The 12,720-nt window shown below is 44.3% G+C and overlaps 1 protein-coding gene across 6 annotated transcripts in view; it reads right to left on the reverse strand.

The window, feature by feature from the left end:
• ZNF384 (zinc finger protein 384) overlaps positions 1-12,720 on the reverse strand; it is a 77,361-nt gene that overhangs the window by 11,708 nt on the left and 52,933 nt on the right. The gene's annotated exons all lie outside the window — the stretch shown is intronic.

The following is a 12,720-nucleotide window of genomic DNA, read 5'->3' on the forward strand; positions in this document are numbered from 1 at the left end:
CACCTCCATGTGAAAGCAGATACAGACACTGCAACGACCTGGGTGACAGTCAACATTTATGGGTATTTTATAATTACAAGTTCTTGTAGGGCCACTCCACTTTTCCATGTCTGCAACATTATATGAAACCTTATATTTTACCTCAGGGATGATCTCCAGTGTTCAGATGCCTAATTCTGGTTAAATGCTACGGGCCGCGGCAGGGGGGGGGGGGGGGTGGAGTTAACTTAATCAACAGTGAAAGAAAGGAATCCACGCACCAGACCAAAGGTTCTAAAAAACAGCATAACCTTTATTGCATCCTCAGATTATTGACAGACAGCATAGGGAGTGTAGCCTAACAGCTGTTTTGCCGGATTTGCCCGCTTCCTCAGAGGGAAAAAAAAACACACCACCACTTGAGTTTTTTGCCTCCGAGGAAGCGGGCAAATCGCGTGAAACAGCTGTTAGGCTACACTCCCTATGCTGCCTGTCAATAATCTGAAGATGCAGTTAAGGTTACGCTGGTATTTGGAACCTTTGGTCTGGTGCCCGAATTCCTTCCATTTCATTGTCAACTGAGCATCTATTCTTCTGGAGGCACATTCCAATCAAGTCTGTTTGCTTCAGAAATCTACTGGGTCATCTAGTGCTGACCTTTTACCTCTTTCTGTGCTTTAGCGGCAGTTAACTTACCCTTGTCGCCGCCTATAGCTGATGTGCTCCATGCCGCATTCCATGTCACTCCAATACTTCCACCTACTGAGTTTGAAGGAGGAAGCATTGGAGAGATGGAAAGGCGATGAGGAGCGCATCGGCTATAGGCGGTAACAAGTGTAAGTTAACTGACCCCCTGCTGCAGCCGGCAAAACAGAATCAGAATCCAAATGCTGGAGTTCATTCCTACTTATAACTACAAATTATAAACCACATGCTGGACTTATAAAGGGTAATCTCATAAAAAAAACTGTCCCAGCACAAAAATCTGGAGCCTCAGGTAGGTAGACAAGACAGGGCCCCTTCTAGAATGTAGCGAGTGTAATCATGCTACGATCAAGACACTGGTGGTGAGGCAAATGCCAGGCATAATAGCCTACTTACACTCTCCAATTTATCCAATAACTGCAGCACATTATTTGAACTGTGTATAACATAAGCCATCATTTATAAAGATGCAGCACTACCATGACTAGATGGCAGCTTCTGCTCAATCTATAGTATGGAGAAAAATCCAATTCTCCAGAGTAGTAGAGAAAGATTCTCAGTATGCAAAACCACCCAAAACCTCTGAACTTCATCTCAAATCTATAAACCCCGCACTGTGTCGCTGATCAGGTCATTACTGCTGTAAGGTGGGTGCAAAAGCAGTAGGTAGACTGCCTGTCTGGTGTCAAATGTCTGCACACAGTGTGTAGTGAGTAGCAGTCTGGTGTCGGATCCTGGCAATTGGAGACTCACCTGGTGAACTCTGACCTTGCCTGGTTGGTTGAAAGGTGTTGTTTGTATTGAGATACAACAGAGTTTAAGACCCTGTCAGGTCTTCTCCAAAGCCACTTAGGTGAGGCTGTTGATAGATACCTGGTTACAGCCTCCAATACATGCTTAAATAGGGCTGAGGAACCTGAGGTCTGAGTAGCAGAATTCACTAAAAGGTGATCACACTGACCAAATAAGGTAATAAAGTAGATAAAAGCATAGTCAGGTATAGGTCAACAAAAGCTGGTGAAAAACCTGAGTGTGATACGAGGTGCAAACAGAATCATAGGCAAGACACGGCAAAAGGCTAGCCATCCAAACGAGGTAATAGGGGGTGAAGAAAAGCAGAGGAAGCAGTAACAAGGCTAGCAAGAACAAGTTATGGGTCTCAGGTAAACAGGGGTTAGCCAAGCAAGAACAGCTATCCTTGCAGCACTTAAATAGCCTGCAGATATGCTCAAGTCTGTGGGTATGAGGCGACCCTAGTCAGATTGGACTTCTCAGAACAAACTTGCTAAAATAATTAATGGCCAACGTAGAGCAGACATTTCGGGCAGGCTCCCAAAAGTTGTCCAACTTAAGGCCATTACCCCTGCTAATCAGGAAGTCATAGAGCAGACTGAGCTGAATAAAAAAAAAACCAGACACGCAAGATAGGAATGACGATGTGTAATATTAAAAAAAGGTTAGGTTTGTAAGCAATCGGGTTAAATCTTAAGATAGGCGGTGGAAATCATGTCCGGGTCAACTACTGACATTGAGGGCCCCCATGATTTTTTCTGATCTGCAAACTTTCTATAACCGGTTTAGGCTCGATTAGCTCAGAGTTGTCTAAAACAAGAACAATTCTGACCCATAAAATTATGGGAGGTAAAGCAGTTTGAAATGCCTGGAAGCTTGAAGAAGCAGATCGGGATGAAAAGCACCCCCTGAAAAAGGAGTCGGGCAAGAGGAGTTGGGTTTTGAGCCACTGTATTGGAACTCTTACAAGAGAGAAAAGAGAGACACAGTTGTCCGGCAGAGAAGTGGAAAAACAACAAATGTATGGTTCCAAAGTTTGGTTATATTGCGGTCTCATCTATTCATCTAAAAATGATACGCAGAAGATGATTACAGCTTGATCAGAATAAAGCTACACAAGCTAAGCCTTCTGTACACCCTAAATGCTTCTCGGCTGAAGCAACCAGTCAGGGCAGCCAGGAATCTTTTGTGTGTTCGGTGGGCACCCGATTAATCCGCAACAAGTCAGAACTGCGAGATCATCCTAGTCCGAGCACCAGCTGAGGTCATTTCCCTCGTTCCTACCCCCCTCATATGCCATGCTGATGGCCTTCCTACCCCTTCCATAGCAAAAAAAAGTGTATTTCTGCAAATGACAGTAATTGTTCGTTCGTTCCAGAACTTGAAGACAAACTGCTAACCATGAGCTGTAGCCCGTTTGTTGAGGAAAATAATGTAGATGGATAATCTTTCTGGTGATTATTACAGTCTTCGCAGATGAAAGGAATAAAATGAGCCATCATGGAAAACCTATCAAATGCAAGAGGGAGGTTTACAACAATATCCATCATGACATTGATTAATGGCCTGTCACAATGGGCAAAAAGACCTTCTGATTTAGTATAAAGGACTTTGCTCTTGGCACAAGTATTACAAGTCTCAGTGAACCTTTCAAAATTCTTCATCAGACAAGGCCGCTAGAATAGATGCTTTGTTAGTTGTGTGGTACCAAAAACTCTCACCAAGAGGTGATTATGTATGAACTGGAGAACTTGATGGTGTAGAGTAAATATGTTTTTGCCTGAAAAAAGCAAGTCCAGTTCTTAATCTCACCACTTCCAAAGCGGAGTTGGAACCACCAATCTCAAGGTTGAATGGTAAAGCAGGAATGACCTGTACTCATGTAGGTACTGATGTAACCTCAAGTTTGAGTCAATGTGAGGCCATTTTAGTTGTCTCCAACCACTACAACCTGACTTTTTCCTTGGTGAAGTACATAGTAGGTAGAACAACCTTGGAAACAGACATTTGTAACATGCTTGAATAAACTACCTCTGCATTGAAGTGCCGGAATCAGTCTTCTTCTTTTCATATTACCTTGGAAAAGTGTTCAATGTCAATAAGTTTACAAATCCCACAAAGCTTTGTACCTATTTCTTGTTCGAAAGAGCAGGTCGGTATAGAGTGGCTGAGACCTTGTTTTTAGTCCGTAGCAACTATGTCTAGTGAGATTTTGAAAAAAAAAATCTGGCTTGGTGTAGAGACCATGATTTTGTTGTCACTGGATAACGTTGCACATATGGGTACATGAGTTGTCGAGAAAGCAGTCAGACTACACAAAATCACCCAGAAAGTCATAGGAAATGAACAGATCAAGTGTTAAAATGCCACATGGCAGAATCGAAAGGGGAATGTATTTTTTCACTTGTCTCTCTCCCAGTTCAGGTTTGAAGGTCCCACGGAGATCGAGTTGGGAAAAAAACATTTATGACCCCGAGTTTCAAGAGACGTTTGGGAATTAGAAGGGGGTACTAGCTCTTAGTCCTTTTCTTTAGGACCCAACATTTGTGTTTTTTTCTTATTTCCCCAGGCGTCAAGGAAGGCCTAATTTTTTAAATTTGCATACGTTCCCCCTGATTAGAACAGAGATCGCTGAAGATTTGCCTTGAAGTTATCCAGGAAAACTAAAGGCGCGTACACACTACATACTGTAGCAAACGACGGGTCCGTCAGACCTTCCCTCTGGGCGTACTTTCTGCCGACAGTAGCACGTGTGTACACGCTGTCGGCAGACTGATAAGATAAGCCTACCAATTCTCTGAGTGGACACCCAATGAGTGTCTCGAAGTAAAAGTTATTTTTAGGATAAAGTACTGCCTACCGAGTAAATGCTGAGGGCATTGGAGATGCCTGCTCTGAACTGATATTTAAGGGCAGACACATTCCGGCATGAGCTGAATTCTAAGAAGCAAAACAAAAATACATTTTTGTCTGTGACCCTGGTGGTGCCTGCAGAAGGCTCCTTAACATACATCACTTGGCCGGGACCATTGGTAGTCATGGCTTCTAAGGGTTCAAGTGTGGCTAAGAGGTGACTTCACTGATAGAGAAAATGATGGGCCTTAGAGAAGTAACAGACGCGACCACGCATAACCTAGTCATCAGGGACAGCTGTAGACTAAGTCAGGATTACTGCAGCCACTCATACTTCTAGGATCCGACAGGAGACCTTACCGAGCTAGAAGCACCAGGAGTCATGAATGGTGTGAGTGTATAACTGTAAGTATCTGTCTGGTGCAAATTGAGTGTAAACAGTATATAGTTATTACCGGTCTGATCCACAGTGACAACCGCTGCCGACTATGTCACAGCATCCCAAATACTAAGAGGAGCATAAATTAACTGTAAACCGAAAATGTACATGGACTGCTTACCCCCTCTGCTTACTCCCCCCCCCCCCCCCCCCCCTCCAAGTCCCCTATTTACCTTTGCTTTGGCAATGCCTGTATGAATCTTGGTCATGCCAATAAAGTTATTTTTGATTTGATGAGTGCATACAGTATATACTGAGTACTGGTGTAAGGTGTGTACAGTAGATAGCTATCTGGTGTAATTTGTGTGCACATTATAAAGAGTAGCTGTCTGGTGTAAGGTGTACATAGTAGATAGCAGGTACAATATGTATGCACATTATAGTGAGTAGCCGTTTGGTGTAAGGTGTGTGTATAGTAGATAAATATTTGGTGCAATGTGTGCGCACAGTGTATCATGAATAGCTGTTTGGTGTAAGATGTGTATAGTAGATGGATATCTAGTGTAATGTTAGCGTACATTGTAATGAGTAGCTGTCTAGCACAAGTACATAGTGCATTGTTAGTAGATGTCTGGAGTAGGGGGAGTGCACACAGTATATAGTGACTATAGTGTAAGTAGCTTTCTGGTGCGAAATGTGTGCAAAAAATACACCAACAACTTATCTGGTACAAGGTGCGTACAAAGTGGATACCTGACTGGTGTAGTGTGTAACAGTGCATAGTGGACACATGTCTGCTGTAAGGTGTGTGCACAGTGTATAGTGACTACCTAACAGGTACGTTGTGTGACTGTGTACACAGCAAAAACCTGTCTGGAGAGAGAAAGTGTGCACAGAGTAAGTTGCTGTCCGGTGAACATTTTGGGAACAAATGGTACAAAAAGTTTTGCATCAGTCACAAATGAGGTGGGAGTGGTTAGATGGACAGGCAGCAATTAGTAAGACATCAATGCTGCAGGCATTGGTAACACATGAATCTGGATGGATAAAGTGGGTATCAGAAATGAGGTGGGACACAGATCAAACATGATCAGCTCTGATGGCATGGCTGGTGTCACTACATCTATGAGATATACAACACAAAAACACACCATGTACAGAGCAGTATAACACACTGCAGCAGCAGATCACAGAAAGCAGAAGGATGCAGCAGAGAGGGGATCAGAAGGGGTGCAGCCATACATGGAGAGAAAAGGCAGCCTAGCTAATCCAGAGCAAAAGGCAGTCTAGCTGAAGCAGAGCAGGTTAGCCATGTATGTAGAGGGAAGGTGTGTACACTACGGCTGGATACACTACAGCTATAACACAAGGCAGTTACTTCAGCTCAAGTACCCAGTGACCAGTACAACGTGACGTGTGTAATCCAGGAGCTCACCAACAGTGAGAAGTACTATATACAAGTGTGAGCCAGCAATCCTGTGATGGTGGACAGAACTAACTATACGTGTGAACCAGCAGCCCAGAGATTGTGAACTGAACTAATTCTAAAGGTGAAGGCTTTTAGAAGGCTATGGCGGTAACAAAGGTATCAGCAAAGGATGCCTGGAGTCGCGACAGCGGGACAGGTGAGAATTTACAGAGCAAGTTTTACACTTGGGGACCCAGGGATCAGCCACGTAAGTCAGTCATTACGATATCCAACACTGTCATTGGGGGGGGGGGGGGGGGGGGGGGGGGGGGGGGGCGGGGCTTGAAAATAAAATCTGCCACTTAACCTGGGGCTTCTATCAGCCCCCTGTAGCTGTAATGTCCCGCGCCGTCCTCCTCCGATCCGCCGTTCACCGACCGCCGACACCAGGCAATTATTCGTCTAACAAGATGAATAATGTGCGCTCTCGCTTGCGTCATCGGAAGCTTATTGAGCAGTACGAAGTTTTCTTGTACTGCGCCTGTGCAGTAAGCTTCTGATAACGTGCGCGAGAGCGAGCCCGCGCGCGGCCGTAGTTGGATGGGATGCCGCGCTAGACCGGGGCTGGCGTCGGGGAACAGCGGCTCAGAGGAAGACGGCGCGGGACATTACAGCCACAGGGGGCTGATAGAAGCCCCAGGTAAGTGTCAGATTTTATTTTCAACTCCGCCTGAAGAATCCCTTTAAGGACTTGCACACATTACAAATCACCGGCGCTATCGCAAGCGCTGAGCTATTTATTCTGATTTTTTTAAAGAGCTTTTCCCTGTGTTTTGCACATAGAAAAGCACTTTTCAAAGCGCTACATTTTTTTCACTGGAAATGAATAAATACAATGTATTTATTCATAGAAGCGCTAAGGATATCGCTATACAAAGCACTTTTTCAAGCGCTTTCCCTATACCTTCCATTGAGCCGAAGCGCTCAGAAAATGGTACATGTAGCGCGTTTGCGGTTTTAGTAAAATCGAAACGCGCACATGTGAACACTCTCATAGGGAATCATTGCACGATCGCTTTTGGGGGCGATTTCAAAAATCACCAGTGCTTAAAAAACCTGCAAATGCTGATAGTGTGAACGAGCCCTAAGAGTGTGAACTTGGATTCCAATGATAGTGGACATCACTAATTGTAGTTGAGGATGATCAGCCAGTAGAAGCACTAATTATGGATGTGATCTAGTGGCTCAGTATAGTGCTGCTCTGCTAACCTGCAGCCTAGTAAGGCCTGATTCACACAACCATCAGCACTGTCTGAGTGTTTATTAAAAAAAGAGAAAAAAACACTCCCATTGACTTACATTAAAATCACAGTAAAATCGCAGCAATCACGTTTTTTTAGAAAAGAAGAAATCACTGCGATTTTCCTCCAATCTTAATGCAAGTCGATGGGAACATTTTTTTTTAAAGGATACCCGAACTGACATGTGACATGAGATAGACATGTGTATGTACAGTGCCAAGCACACAGATAACTATGCTCTGTTCCTTTTTTTCTTACTCTGTCTGAAAGAGTCAAATATCAGGTATGTGAGTGGCTGACTCAGTCCTGACTCAGACAGGAAGTGACTACAATGTGACCCTCACTGATAAGAAATTCAACTTTTTACCTCTTTCTTGCTCCCAGAAGCCATTTTCAGCTAGGAAAGTGTTTTATAGTTGGAATTTCATATCAGTGAGGGTCACAATGTAGTGACTTCCTGTAAAAGTCAGGACTGAGTCAGCCACTTACATACCTGATATATAACTCTTTCAAGCAGAGAAAGAAAAAAAGGAACACAGCATAGTTATCTGTGTGCTAGGCACTGTACATACCCATGTCTATCTCATCATGTCACATGTCAGTTCGGGTATCCTTGTACTGCGCTGATGGTCAGAAAAGCACCAAAAAGTTCTCAAAGTGCGCATCAGGCCTTACAGCCCGTAGCAAATTTTTCGCTATAGCGCTTTGAGATTCTCATTCAAGAAAACGAGGATTGCATCAGCATCACTGCCAAAATGCTGCATGCTTATGATTTATAAAAAAAAAAAATTGCAAGCATTGTAGTGAGAATGGCCCCACAGGGATACAATTGTCACAGCGCTTTGCTGATTGTTGGCGATCAACAAATCGCTGGAACACTCCTCAAAAGTGCCCGAGTGTGAATCTGCCCTAGTGAACAGTACTAAATAAGACTATAAACCAGAAACACAATGATAATAGAAAGCACTAATTAGGAGTGTGACCCAACAACCTAGTGATAAAATGGACAGCACTACTTAAAGGACAATTGAAGTGAGAAGCATATGGAGGCTGCCATATTTATTTCCTTTTAATCACATTAATACCAGCGATCTCTGCCCCCTTAAGGGCCAGAGACTGCTGGTACTAAAAACTGCACATATCGATGAATCGCCACTACTGCCGTTCATGCCACTCACCCGTTGCGTCAGCCCCCCTGCTCTTTGAGCCGGTCAGGAGCCAATTTCATTGGCTCCCGACGCTGGGATCAATGTAAGCCAATGGGATTGGCTCACATTGATGACAGGCTCATAAGACAATGAAATTGGCTCCTGACCAGCTTACGGAGCTCTGCTGGACAAGACAACAGGGTGAGTGAGCTGCGGCGGGGAGACAGTGACGAGAGAGGCGATGACGCGTGGCGGCGGTGAGTGGAATCTGCACCCTGGCAGGAATAACACCAAACAGGGCGTAGATTTTAATCACTGCCATACCAAAGCGGTTAAACAATACCAGTAGTGTCTGAATAACACGAGAAACAAGCATGCAGCTAATCTTGTCAGATCTGACAAGAATGTCAGAAACACCCGATCTGCTGCATGCTTGTTCATGGTATGTGGCTTAAAGTATTAGAAGCAGAGTATCAGCAGGATAGCCAAGGAACTAGTATTGCTTAAAAGGAAATAAATATGCCAGTCTCCATATACCTCTCGTTACAATTGTCCTTAAAGAGACACTGAAGCGAAAAAAAATGATGATATGATTTGTATGTGTAGTACAGCTAAGAAATAAAACATTAGGAGCAGAGATGTTGTTTCCAGTACAGGAAGAGTTAAGAAACTCCAGTTATCTATGCAAATTGCCATTGAGCTCCACAACTTTCAAAGTCGCAGAGAGCTCTGTGTTCTGAAGGTTATCTTAATTGTATTGTTTTTTCTTTTGCACAGAACAGTTCAGGACAGGTCAAAAGTTCACTGCCTGTTCTGTAAAAAACATTTAGAATGCTGAGTAGTGCGTGAACAGCAAATATTAGAGACTGATGCAATGTTAAAGAAAAAGCTGTATAACTGAAAATAAAAATGAGAATTTTTTTTGCTACTAATGTTCTAGTAATTATCCGTACTACACAACCAATTCATTATATCATATTTTTTTTTTTCGCTTCAGTCTCTTTAAAGGGTGATAAGTGTAGACAGCACTAATCACTGGTGTGAACAAGGAATACAGTGATAATGGACAGTACTGGAGAGTGATTACGAAAGTGAATGGGTGAGACTGGACAGCAGTAAATATAAGGGCAATGCAGCCTAGTATCACCAAATATCAGTGTGAGCCAAAATACCAGGGATAGAGGACATATGAATGTCAACAAGTGACAGTGGACAGAGCTAATTATGAGCCAGATGGAGCAGTCCATTAATTGTAATGTGTGTATTATGCTAGATACACACCATACAATGTTCTGTTAGATTTACCTGCCAGAGACATTTTTCTAACATGTTGGAAAAAAAAATCTATCTGGCAGGTAAATCTAACAGTCATTGTATGGTGTGTACCTAGCAGACTTTGATGAATTGATAAGGCTACTTTCACACTGGGGCGTTGCTTTGGACAATATAAACAAATTGCTAACCCAATGCAATTCTATTGTAATAGTAGGTTTACATACACGTATTAGCAGTGCCACTAAATCCATAGGAAAAAGCGTGAGGCATGCAGTGCAGTACCGCCTAATGTCCACGTTAACAGTTGCAGTGAAGCATACGTTTAAAGTACTGTATGCTCCGCATCCCCCCAGTACTGCACAATGCGAGGTTTCCACTCCATTGTAATTCTGTTTTTAAAGGGTACGATCGACGACGCCCTAGTGTGAAAGTAAACGTTGGCTACGGCTACCTACACCAGAAAAAATGCCCCTGGGGGTTACTCACCATGGGAGGGGGAAGCCTCTGGATCCTATCGAGGCTTCTCCTGTTGTCCTCCGTCCCACGGAATGCACAGCCGAAATTTGTCAGGCTGTGCAATATTTCCCTTTTCCTGTTCCAGCAGGGGCGCTGTTGCAGCTCTCCGCTCGGAAATAGCCGATCTCAGTCTGGTCCGCTCTACTGCGCAGGAGACTTGTGCCTGCACAGCACAGTGGCCCCAACTGAGATCGGCAATTTCCGAGCGGAGAGCCGCTACTGCGTCTGCGCTTTAGCCGGGAAGGTAAATATTTAAATGCCTGCTATTCGTGGACCTCTAGCGAGACCACCGTAGGACGGAGGGGGACAGGGGAAGCCTCAATAGGATCCAGAGACATCCCCCTCCCGAGGTGAGTTCCCCCCAGGGGCATTTTTTTTCAGGTAAGCTGCAGTGATAGCATCAACAGCTCCTTCCTTTACCTCCTTGGTGGTATCTGAGGAACAGAACAGGGTGATAGAAGTATCACTAGCTACCAGCACTCTATGCGTGACGTTCTCCAGAAGCATAAAACATGTCTACCAATAGCTGGTCAAGTGACTGCGCAAATCATTTTCCCTTTATCAGAAGCTCTATAAACTTCAGCCTAAGCTATCCCTGTAGCCCTGATACAGAAGTGACAGGTTTTGGACTAGTCCATCTCTTCATGGGTATTCTCTTCATGGGTATTCTAAGGGATTTATTTCTTTTCAAAAGTACTTAGTGAATGGCAGTTGCTCTGTCCAACTGCCAAAAAACTGTAGCGAGCAGGGAAGCTGGCCAGCATCATTGTTTAAATGCTTTTTAGGGAATATCTTAATTAATATTAATATAAAAAATAAAGGCCATGCTGAGAATCCCCTATGAAGAGATAGACTAGTCCAAAACCTGTCGCTTCTGTCTTTCTACTACCAACTGTAAGTGACAGCAACATACGAGAAAAGTAATTTATGGCTCATTTTATTCTGGAAAAAAACGTACTTCTTATTTGTTTGTTTGCACATATTTAAAATTTGACAGTTTTTCGCCATAGTGCCCCTTTAACGACCCTGAAGGCGCTTCTAGAGCCAATCTCACTTAGGGTCATTTGAAAAGGGCGAGTGTCCCCCTTTTGGAGATTCCATGAGTGCTATGGAGTCTCTTTTGGAATCTGCAGAAAGCTGAAGTCTGAGAGGCTGTTTCCAAGTGGAAAAAGACTTTTGACTTGTTTTTCTTTTTTTAGGTGGCACTGAGCGCTATATCCATCAGTGTTATTTAACTACAGCATTGTTGACTATCACTGGGCAAGGAGGAGGTCATGAAGAAATTCCCTAACAATAAGGATCTGCAATTATCAGCAGCAGACGTTATCACAGCAATAAGGCCCCTTTTCCATGAGCAGCTGATAGGCAGTGAAGAGACTGTTGAACTCTCACAACTGCTTGCTGCTGCCTGGCAACCGCTCACTGAGCGCACAGTTCAGCCAGCTGTAGAAAAGGGTCCTTAGCAGGCTAAAAGACTGCTGTGCTATCAGAGGTTATCCCAGAGAGGACCAGGGAGGCTCCTCCTTCCTGGCCTGTGCAGAGTTATCTCAGCCATGGTAAGAAGGGTGTTTCAGGCAGATGGTGCAGGGAAGCAGCAGGAAGAAAGAGGTAGCAAGGATGGCGGCCATGGAGAAACACATAGCACAGATCTGTAATAGACTACATGGAGGATAGCTAGCGCTACATGACAATGGGGAAGACACATGATAACAACGATGCATCAATATCCTGTAAAAAGCACAGAAAACAGTATATAAAGGTGTTGTGTGGAAAGGTTAAGAGACATGTGACACAATGTCTGAATGGAAACGCTCTTTAACATCACTGGATGTGTCACAGAGGCTCCACACCCAGCAACAATATCGCACACACAAACACACTACCCACCATCCCCAACAGCTCCCCCTATGGTCTGATAGGTCAGATTCAGCTATTTTTACCAGCAGGGCCAGTCCTAAAGTCTACAGACAGCCCTATAGGGACGGTGCTCCTACAGACAGCCCCCATATAGACAGCGCTTGTACAGACAGCCTCCACAGAGACAGCGCTCGTACAGACAGCCCCCACAGAGACAGCGCTCGTACAGACAGCCCCCACATAGACAGCGCTTGTACAGACATCCCCCGCAGAGACAGCGCATGTACAGCCACCACAGAGACAGCACATGTACAGACAGCCACCACAGAGACAGCACACGTACAGACAGCCACCACAGAGACAGCACATGTACAGACAGCCACCACAGAGACAGCACACGTACAGACAGCCAAAACAGAGACAGCGCATGTACAGCCACCACAGAGACAGCACATGTACAGACAGCCACCACAGAGACAGCGCTTGTACAGACATCCGCCACAGAGA

The sequence above is a fragment of the Hyperolius riggenbachi genome, chromosome 10 (assembly GCF_040937935.1).
Source record: "Hyperolius riggenbachi isolate aHypRig1 chromosome 10, aHypRig1.pri, whole genome shotgun sequence".
Classification (NCBI taxonomy): domain Eukaryota; kingdom Metazoa; phylum Chordata; class Amphibia; order Anura; family Hyperoliidae; genus Hyperolius; species Hyperolius riggenbachi.